At 39.6% G+C, this 9,809-nt stretch overlaps 1 protein-coding gene across 5 annotated transcripts in view; it reads left to right on the top strand.

Annotated features, from left to right (window-relative positions):
- Positions 1 to 722: 722 nt before the first annotated feature.
- The window catches only part of LOC109415821 (cyclic nucleotide-gated cation channel alpha-3), a 571,815-nt gene continuing 562,728 nt past the window's right edge, over positions 723 to 9,809 (top strand). For all 5 annotated transcript variants that reach the window (XM_062853068.1, XM_062853069.1, XM_062853067.1 and 2 more), the window contains exon 1: positions 723 to 2,368. The gene's annotated coding sequence lies outside the window, so the exon portion shown is untranslated. The remainder of the gene's footprint in view (positions 2,369 to 9,809) is intronic.

Genomic DNA, 9,809 nt, shown 5'->3' with positions numbered 1-9,809 from the left:
GAACGCACCGAAAACGAGAAAGTTTGAAATTCCATTTTGCGGGGCATTTTTCTGTAGAGCTGCATGTCAAAAAACACAGTAGGAAGGCAGAACAACGTTTGCCGGGACAGCTAGTCTATCTATATCTATATATATATAAAAATGAGTTTGCAGCCCCTTTGAGGCAACAAAACTCACGAATGGCCGAACCGATCAGCATGACCCTTGCACGTTTCGATTCGTATTTATGGTGGCTGTGTTTATATGTATAAAAAGTTACGAAAATCAACTCATGTACTGATTTTTATGAACTGGGAAGAAAATCAACATGATCGAAATCAAACCAATCTAGAGTGCGGTGCTTAAATTAGCTCAAAAGTTGTCAAACCACCACAAGATTGGCAAGACAGAGTTTGCCGGGACAGCTAGTTTATAATAAAATTTTCAAAAACTGCCCAACAATTTTATTTTAGCATAAGAAATGATTCATTTATTTTATTTTAATTATTATTTTTATTTTAATGTTTTTTTTAACATAAGAAATATTATTTCATTCGTTACTTATTGTCAGGCCCCCAGAACATCGATATTTTCACAGGGTGATTCGTATTCTCAGATCTTTGCACGCACTTTTCTCGCTGAAAAGAGTGCCAAATGTCCATCTGCATGAGTGCCCATCTTCACTGTGTGGAGCTGGTCCAATCCCCCAACTAACGACCACCGTTCGCTCTCAGCAGGTCCTGTCTGTGAGAAGAGCCGTGCAGATCCTTTCCTCTATGTAAACGTTATCACCGCAGCAGCAGCGCCGTTTCCATGCATGGGAGAGAGACGATTTTCCTAGGGGGAGCATATCACGCACTGTGCTCCAACCGACGGACTCAGTTTCGTTTGACATTCCGAAAAGTGAACAAAGCAGTCCAGCGGTCCAATCTCGGCGTGTCGGTAGGAACCGTGTCCTTCCCCTCCCCCCATCGAGAGCTGTGTCCCAGAGTTGGTGCAGCAGCAGCAGACACTATGGAATACAGGGAGATAATGGAATGGTGGTACATGGACGGTATCGTCCTGCGGTCATTTTTATAATTAGTGTACATCATTACGGCAGAAAGGATAAGGAAACGGAACGGACAAGCGTGTTGTACTGTGTAGTGCGTTCGGACGTGTGCTGGGTCAATTCCCGGAAGAAGAACAGTGCAGAAAATTGGAAACAGCAGTCTGGTCGCAGAGCCCGGAGTTGGGGATAATACCACTTCGAACATGGACCAGGACACGGATATATTAGATTTTTTCTTCGGGCGTTTTATGCGCTTGGAATGCGACAAGGGCGATACGGTTATGAAAAAAAAAAGGTTCGAAGCAGTTCAGTTTTAGTGGAATGGTTTTCAATAGGTTTGCAGTGAGAGTTTAGCACGAAAACGAGATAACACTTCAACCCATTTCCGAATCGTGGTGGAAAGGCTTAGTGAACAATCTATCAAACTTCATGTAACTGACAATTCTTTAGTTTATCAGTCATTTTCTGCTCTTATCTAATTGAAGAAAAAGATATCTGGGGATGGGGATTCCTAAGATGAAATTTGACAGTGAAAAATTGTGAAAATTGGCTGGCTCTGTACTGCGAGAAGCAGCTAACAAACGGCTAACAAGTGTGAGAAGTAGCAGCATCGGAATACTGGCATCGGGATTGCCTCTCGCGATTAAAGTTACGACATTTTGCTCTTTTGGTGTGCGGTGATGTGGTTGGCTTTCGAGATGAGAGCTTGCGGAGAGAAATCTCTTTTGATAATAAACGAGACATAATAAGCTGCACGGGAAATTCGCTTTCGGCGCTTTTCGGATCACTTTGTAGTTCTACTCTTACCCTTGGAATCATAATAATGATGGTGCTCAAAGTCGCGATCTGCCGTGGGGAATAACTATTGCTTCGTGCAGTGAAATAGCCAAAAGCAAACGCAGAAGAAGAAACTAGAGAAGAATGAAAAACATGCTTATTGAAAAATTTCGAAAGATAAGTTTTCCTATCCATATTCATAAATCAGCAGTGTGAGAGGCGTTATGGGGTGGTGAGTGGAAGGTTGGGAACGGGACAGGAGTCGCTTCAGCTGCGAACCACGCGCGCACGGATCCGTGAGGATACAAATTAAAGTTTCTTCGGTCGGTGTGTGGAAGCAATTTTCTCGTTGCACGACAGAGTGATTCTGCGGGGATTTATTTTACGAGTGCCGAACGTGCTTGTGCAATAAGTGGTGGCAGTGGCAGTAGTGAAATAATACAAAGTTGAAGAGCCTGTGCTGTGTCTCCCAAACGACCCCAACATTGTTTGGAACCGATTCCTCGAAGCGCTCCTGGACGGACGATGATGCTGGTACGAGAATCGTGCATTGTATATCTTGTAAGTAGTTACGGCAGTGGATTTTTGGTTTTGGGTGAATGGAGATTATGCTGGATGAATGCGTCAGAAAGTCAGTGTTGCCAAGTAGCGGATTCAAAAAATGCTTTGGTCGAAAATCGAATCAACACATACCTAGTTCAAAAATGTAAGAAATATGAAAATATTAGAAAACTGAGCTCAAGTGAATGCTCTTCTGGTAGGAATCTCTTTGGAAACTTGAATCATGTGATTTCATTTGAGATACATTTGGAAATTTCATTTATATAGTGTTACATTACAATTACAATAAAACTGAATCAACGATTCCCTCTCAAAACACTCGTGTCGGTGCAGTTCTCCACCATCAGCCGCATTCCACATTTGCCAGATCGTTCAGCACCAGGTCTGCCAACCTTGCACGCACATCCTGATCTCTTGCGAACACCAGCTTTTCAGGTTCGTTGTACGGAATTCTCGCAACATACCCTGCCCAGCGTTTCTCTCCAGCTTTTACCACCTTCCAAATACTAGGTTCACCGTAGAGCAGCGTTTGTCAAACTATGGATCGCGACCCACTGGCGGATTTCGGGTTGATTTTTGGTGGGTTGCGGAGGCTAGGGCGACATTGAAATAGAGTGTAGATTTACAGTCTTGAACCGACTTTTTGAACCCTCTAAGCAGAATACCCTCTTCGAATGAGTATAGATGCACACGTTCTGCAGTCAAAATATCAATAAAAAATAGAAATATAAAATACTTATTAGCAGAAGGAAAAAAAAAACAAACTTCGACAAGAAAGTAAATTTCGACAGTACAGCTAAACTTCGATAAAATTCAGCTGAATGTCAATAATCTAAATGAAGGATGAGAATAAAAATTTCAAGGAGGATCTGACCATCCAGTTCCAGTACATTCTTCAAACTTTGGAATTCTGCAGAAGCATTAAATTACCACTATATCTTCAAAGACTTTGTAAAAAATTGTTTTTTTTATGTATTTCTAAAATGTGTGTATGAGAATACCAAAGACCTGTTCTGTAGTGTTGCATTGGAGCCAGACTGGTTAAATATATTAGAAATTCGGAAACTTATCTCAAATTCTTGAAAACCCTAAGAGTTGAACACTTGAGCATCTTAATGTTACTCAGACTTTTCAAAAAAAAAAAAACGAAGAAATCAATGTTATTTAAACAAAAACATATTATGTTTAGTTTGAGTGCTACGTAACGTGATTAAGTGTATTTATTTAAAAGATTAGATCAAATTTTCAGAAAAATGACGGCCCACCACCAAATCCTATTCAAAGTGAGTCGCAAGCTGAAAAAGTTTGAGAAACCCTTCCGTAGAGTTCAGCAAGCTCGTGGTTCATTCTTCTACTGGTCTTATCAGCGTCTTGTAAGTGGTGCATTTAGTGCGAGGGTGAATCTTTTTCGACAGCAGAATGGTAGACCTTATTCGGCAGCGTGGCGTAATCAGCGTGAACTTTATTTTTTATTTATTTTTTGTCAATTGCTACTACCATTACTTAAAAAATTCAATACACAATAATTTGTTTTCTGTTCCTAAAGTACAATTTGAACCAAGCTTGTGCGAAAGATTTAAACGTGTCAATAGGAACTGTCCCGACAAGAATCTATCGATGCTATCGATTTTTGAGTAATTCCTTATGAAACGTTCACCAGGAAATTTATAAAGGACACCTCTAGGTATAGAAATTCAAAATGTCGCACGTTTCTTCTAACAAGGATATTTTTTCTTCAAAAACTCATTTTACACCTTGGTAAAATCGGAACTGGTTACTCAAGGATTCCAAATGGCAGCGCCCCACATCTGACACGCCTCTTAGGAAATTACTTTAATACTGAACCTTAGGCACATTATTAGGATAATTTTCCTCATCAGGATGATAATTGTTTAGATTGAAAAAAAAAACGCTGAATGAAGCGTATTTAACTTTGCTCATGTGCATTTTTTATGCAACGACGTGCATTCAGCCTTAGTTTTTCTCTCTCTCTCTTCTTGGCGTAACGTCCTCATTGGGACAAAGCCTGCATCTCAGCTTAGTGTTCTATGAGCACTTCCACAGTTATTAACTGAGAGCTTCCTCTGCCAATGACCATTTTGCATGCGTATATCGTGTGGCAGGCACGAAGATACTTTATGCCCAAGGAAGTCAAGGAAATTTCCTTTCCAAAAAGATCCTGGACCGACCGGGAATCGAACCCGTCACCCTCAGCATGGTCATGCTGAATACCCGTGCGTTTACCGCCTCGGCTATATGGGCCCTCACTAGTTTTTCTCATCATAAGCAAAAAAAATATGATAAAGTTTGATGGTAATTAGAAAAAAAAATGACAATTTAGCTGCTCCTCAAAATATACTTTTGCAATTTTCATTCTAGATTAAGGAACATATTAATTCAAAGACCAGAAATTTTATGGAATTAGCACCTAGCAATTGCTTGCAGATTTCTCCAATATTTTTTTCAAAGAATACTGAACAAAAAGTATTGACATGATACTCCTGGTTGATATATTTTTTACTATTTTTTTTATGGAAATATTGCATGAACTTTTTTAAAAGTTCAGCAAGAACTCCTCCGAAGATCCAGAAATTCCTTAAGAAATTGTTTCAGCATTTTCTTAGATTTTACTTGAAACTTATGAATGTGTTCTTCAGATAATTCTCTAGCTATTTGAAATAGCCTATTTTTTAAAAAATCAATTCCTGCAGAAATATCCAAACAGATTGGAGTGGAGTTTTTCAGCAATCCCTTCAGATGTTTCATCAAAGACTCGTCCAGCTGGTTTTTCAGTTATACATTTATTGATTCTTGTCGAAAAAATTTCAGAGGTTGTTCCGGGTATTCATCCCGGAATTCCTTTGTTGATTCCTTGAGAAATTTAGATTTTTTGTTAGAATGCCTCCAAAAATTTGTGTTGGAGTTCTTAGAGAGGTCCCTTCATGAATTTTTCTGTACATTCCCTCTAGGCCTTCTCTCAGGCGTTTCTTCAGAAATTCATTCAGACAATTCTCACGATATTTTTCTAGGAGGTCCCCCAGAGCGGTTTTTCAGATCATCCTCAGATATTTCTCCAGGGTGGGGATTGATTTTCTTCCAGATTTGATTTCAATGTCTGCTGCTAAATGTTCCTCCGAAAATTCCTCCAGGGAAACTGTCTAAGAGATTTTTATCCACTTATTCCTTAAGACATTTTTCAAGAAATTATTTATAAATTTCTCCAGCGTATCTCCAGTAATTCTTCAGAAATTCAATAAGATATTTGTTTAAGAATTTCTCCGGTTTCTTGTCCACAATTTCTGCACGGATCCCCGCAAAACTCTGTGGGATCCCTTCAAAAATTTCTCCAAGGTTTAATTCATAAATTATAAAGGATGTCCTTTCTGGGATTTTCTCACAATCTTCTTCAAGATTTTTCTTTAAATTTATTCAGAAGTTTCTCACAAAATTCTTCTGGGTATTTCTCCAAAGCCATTTCAAGGAGTTCTTCCAGATTTTCCACAGAGATTCCTTCAGCAACTCTTCTTACAGTTGCTTCAGAGAATTTCGTTCAGGAATTTCATCAGGGAATTTCTTAGAAATTCCTTCAGATAACCCTTGAAGAATTGCTCCAATATGTTTTATGTAATATCATTAACCACTTCTGTAAAAATCTGTAGTGGAATATCTGAAAAATTCGTGCAGAAAATTCTAAAGGAATCCAAGGAGATATTGCCGAAGGATCCGCAGGAGGAATTTCAGGAAAAAAAAACTTTAAGAAATTTCTTCGATAACCTCTGACGAAATTTTCCAAGTGAATTCTGGAGGAATCCTTGGAAGAATTTCCGAAGGAATTGCTGATCTTTTTTGAATATACTGGAAATACTGAAAGGAATTATTGACTATGACGTCTATCTAATTCCAGTAGAAGCCGTAGAAGATATTCTTGGAGGATTATGGAAGAATTCTTGGAAATTTCCTGATGCAATTCTAAAATGAGTTGCTAGAGAAAACTTCTGGAAACTTCGTCAAAAATCCATGTTTGATTTTTTTTATGGATTCATTACTAAATATTCAGAAAAATTTCTAAAGAAATCTCTAACCAAAACCATGGAGGATTTTCTAAATGAATTCTCGGGGAAGTTCGTGAACGTACTATTGAAGAAATTTCTCAAAAACATTTCTGGAGAAACACTTAAACTTCTGGAAAGATTCCTAAACAAATCTCATGAGAAATTTCCATTGGTGGTTAGAACACAAGACTACCACGCCGAGGACCTGGGATCGAATCCCACTCCCGACATACTCACAAAATGTGGGTTCTTCCTTCGGAAGGGAAGTAAAGCGTAGGTCCTGAGATAAACTAGCATAGGCTTAAAAGTCTCGTTAATACAGACAAAAAAAAATCTATGCGAATTTCTGCAGAAATCTCTGGAAGAATATCTGCTGGAATCACTAAACAGAATCATGAAAGAACTTCTGGAGAAATTCCTGGAGACATTCTCCGATGTAATTTATTGAAGAAGCCATGAAAGAAATTTTGAAGGGACCGATCGAAGATTTCCTAAAAGAATTGTTGGATTATTTCACAAAAGCAATTCCTGATTTGATTTTTGCAAGAGAAAGGTACATGAATAACGTCATACTTTGATTAGGTAGGGAGCTTAAAAAATGATAACCCATACACAAATTTCAGAGGTCCCATACAAAAAGTGTCCCATAGGCTGGAGGGGGTTGAAAATGAACATTTTTTGCGTGACCCAATCAATGAAATTCCGAAGAAATCAATGTAGTATTTTAGGAGGTTCTCTAAAGAAATGGCTTGGAAAAGTCTTGGAGGAACTTAAGGCGTTTCTAAAAAAAAATCTGAACGAAAATTTTAAAGATTTTTTAAAGAAGTCTATGGTAAAAATACTGAAAGGATTCTGAACTCTTGCTGCATGGAAGGTTTTATAGAAGAATTCTTGGTGAAATTTCTAGAGGTTCCTCAAAAGGATTTTCTGGAGGAATTTCTAAGGAAAATTTCATGGCATATACTCCTCTCAGAATGTCAACAATGGCACAACAATTAGGAGGGGCGGTGGCGAACACGCCTAGGTCAGTTTAGTGAGCTTCCCACATAAGCCGTTCTCGTCCATATAAAGCCATAGCTCTCTGCAGTCGATAATGTCGTACTCCAACTCGGTATCCGGCCATTTGGCCGATCGCCGTTTGGCTGAATGCCGTTTGGCCGATTTATGATAAAAACAATGCATTTTTTACATTATAACTACCAATATGATCATTCATTAGTAACAATTCTTTCTTTTAATCATAGACTTTTTTCTAATTTTTACATTCAGACATTAGTTTGCGTTGAAACTGTTAATATGTTGTCGAAGATTTTCCCCTCTTTGAATAATAGGCTGTTCTTTCGAGTTATACTGATGCGGGAAACAAGTGGCATGGCCACTTAGTTACATAATTCATTTTTCGGCCAAACGGCATTCGCCCAAATGGCGTCCGGCCAAATGACCCGGAACCCTCCGTCTTGATGTCGATCAACATGTGCTGGCACCTGCTATTCTTGGTATTTTTGGAGAATTTGCCGGACGGTGAAAATGTGGTCCATTACCGAGCGACCGTCAACGAAGCCCACAAATTCATTTACTTTGAGTGCAAGACGACGGAAGATGATCTGGGATAGCACTGTGTAGGCGGCATTCACAAATGTGATCGCTCGGAAGTTCCCACACTCCAGCTTGCCACCTTCTTTGTAGATAGGGCTAATGACCCCTTCCTTGCACTCCTTAAGTAGATCAGCGATTATGCGAAGTTGAGAGATCGGCAGGTTTTTGGACCAACCCCCTAATTTCCGGAGAACCATGGAGCACAGCTGATCTTAGAGTCCTTCCTTGACACTTGGACGTCGATCAGCCGCCTCTAAAATAAGCTCAGCCGCTGATGTGAGCCGTTCCTTTTCGAGAACAAACGCTCATGTTAGCAGAAGAAATAGTGACACGCGGAGGTAGGCATAGGAGTTGCTGGACAGAGATTAATTGGTCTCAATAGGATCGGAATTACGTAAAATACCCAGTTCTTGAATGTTTCCTAATTGTTATTGAATTTTTCAGAAGTCTGATTGTGCCTACTTAACCTCGATATCTCACTCTATGTAGCATCGAGAGCAACCAAGTTCGTCGCCTGTTTCTTATTTAGTTTCTTCCTAGCTCCGGTCGCTTCCGGATGCAGATCGGGATGACACTTTCTGCATCTCCAAGAGCACTGTTCGACTCCCTGTAACACAAGTGTAGTGGTACCAGCTGTAGTGGTACCGGCTGACACAAAAGTAGTGGTACCGCACACTACACACATAGCAGTCCACCTTGCCAACTTTGGATGAAACTCGATTCATAGCATGTATGACATTATCTAGCATTGTTTTTGGTTGGCTTTCTAGATTGTTTTTGGTTGGCGGAAGCGCCAACTAATTATTGAATCACCAGATTGCTCTAGACTTCTTATGAAATTTTGCCAAAGACGACACTTTTCTATCTGCTCTAGATCCCAAGATAGCAGAGTTTGAAACTTTACTTGACAACTAGTGACACCTAGCGGCGAAATCGCTAACTTTTTGTTGAATCGCCAGATAGCTTTTGACTTCTTGAATAACTTTGCCGAAAACGACTCTTTTCTATCTGCTCTGGTTCTCCAGATAGTGAAGTTTGAAACTTTACTTGACGACTAGCGCCCCCTAGCGGCGAAATCACCTACTTATTGTTGAATCACCATATAGCTTTTGACTTCCTGAAGAACTTTACCGAAGACGACACTCTTTTTCTTCTTCTTCTTCTTCTTTATGGCTCGACGTTTGCACTGGGACTTGGTCTGCCTCGCTTCAACGTAGTGTTCTTTTTGAGCATTTCCACAGTTATTAATTGAAGGGCTTTCTTTGCCTGCCATTGCATGGATTTGTATATTGTGATGCAAGTACAATGATACACTATGCCCAGGGAGTCGAGAAATTTTTCTCGACCGGAACGGGAATCGAACCCGCCGTCTCCGGATTGGCGATCCAAAGCCTTAACACTCTTCTATCAACTCTGAATCGAAGTTTAAAACTTTACTTGACATCTAGCACCATCTAGCGACGAAATCTCAAACTAATTGGTGAATCACCAGATTGTTCTTGACCTACCGAACAACAACAGAATTGTTCCAAATAAACAAGATCTTGAGATATCGCATGTGATAACTTATGTGAGCTTCTTCGGACGAGTGTATGTAGCAACCATTTCTACATAGCGCCTCTATCGACCGAATTGCCAACTAATTGGATGTTAGTTGGCATTGTGTGGAAGATCTATTCTAGTACTACAACTTTGCCAAAAACAAGTATGGCGCTATCTTGGATTACGTTCCCAACCACAATTAGACGGAATCTCATAAGCTCTGGGATTCCTACAACACGGACTGCCGTGTA

The sequence above is a fragment of the Aedes albopictus genome, chromosome 2 (assembly GCF_035046485.1).
Source record: "Aedes albopictus strain Foshan chromosome 2, AalbF5, whole genome shotgun sequence".
Classification (NCBI taxonomy): domain Eukaryota; kingdom Metazoa; phylum Arthropoda; class Insecta; order Diptera; family Culicidae; genus Aedes; species Aedes albopictus.
The sequence above is the reverse complement of the archived record's forward strand: the minus strand, read 5'-3'. Positions and strand labels throughout refer to the sequence as shown.